The following is a 968-nucleotide window of genomic DNA, read 5'->3' on the forward strand; positions in this document are numbered from 1 at the left end:
GTGAGCTAGTCCCCTACAAAGTTAACAGTGTAAGACCCTTTAAATCTGAAATAAATGTCCAAGGAATGAAACGTACTTTTCTTCTAGCTAAGTCAATTTACAAACCAAGTTAGTTAATTTTTCATGTAGGCAGTGGGGAAAAAACAAATTCCAAAGTTAGTCATTTTTATTATGTAGGCATTGCAGGACAAATTGCCACCATATGGCCCCTCTGTTATCCCATAAACAAAAGTATGTGTTCCAAGCCTGGTGCCAAGGGAAAATCTGCAACCACTTTACCTCTCTCTGTTTCTGGTAAATCTCTCATCACTGACCTGGATGCCCTTTCTTTAGATATTAAACCAATTCAATTGCTGAGTGACAATGAGTTTCTACTTATCAAACCCAAGCAGTTACAGAAATCTCTCTAAAGATACTGTCACTGTATGAGTATAAACTACCCCAACTTTACATACAGGAGCCTTTAATTCTGATTTGGTCTATGAAATCTGTATTAGTGGCAACATTGCATAGGTGAGAAAGTAGAAATGTCCTAATTCTCAGCCTAATTGTATCAGATCTTTAAAAGCCAAAAGACAAAAATAATAAAATGGAATTTGAAGACTGTATTAGTTACTCTTGGGTATTTTAAATACAGTAAGAAAACCTTTTCCTAAGGTGCTTTTCTCTGGATATGATTTTAAATTTGATGAACCAGAGAATGTAAGGTATATTGTCATATTCTTAGAGTGTGGCATTGAATTTGGACTTGTGAATATTTTTTTGAATTTTATTTTCTGCCTAGGTGGAAACGTTTGTCAATACTGTATCTCACTTGAACATCAAGCCCTACAGAGACTACAAGGTAATTGTTTCTGCAACTGCTTTCTGTTTCCTGTGGTGGTCAGCTTGGCTTTAACTCATTTTCTGAAGGCCCCTGTAATTTATGAAGGTGCCAGCGCGAAGCAACTGAACTGGTTAGCAGGAAT

General features: G+C 36.4%; 1 protein-coding gene across 2 annotated transcripts in view; it reads left to right on the top strand.

The window, feature by feature from the left end:
- Positions 1 to 784: 784 nt before the first annotated feature.
- The window catches only part of PAG1 (phosphoprotein membrane anchor with glycosphingolipid microdomains 1), an 87,237-nt gene continuing 87,053 nt past the window's right edge, over positions 785 to 968 (top strand). Inside the window, exon 1 of one of the 2 annotated variants that reach the window (XM_017741192.1) lies at positions 785 to 844. The gene's annotated coding sequence lies outside the window, so the exon portion shown is untranslated. The remainder of the gene's footprint in view (positions 845 to 968) is intronic. The other variant, XM_008639030.2, reaches the window with a different exon arrangement.

Source organism: Corvus brachyrhynchos, unplaced genomic scaffold (genome assembly GCF_000691975.1).
Source record: "Corvus brachyrhynchos isolate BGI_N302 unplaced genomic scaffold, ASM69197v1 scaffold698, whole genome shotgun sequence".
In the NCBI taxonomy this organism is placed as follows: Eukaryota; Metazoa; Chordata; class Aves; order Passeriformes; family Corvidae; genus Corvus; species Corvus brachyrhynchos.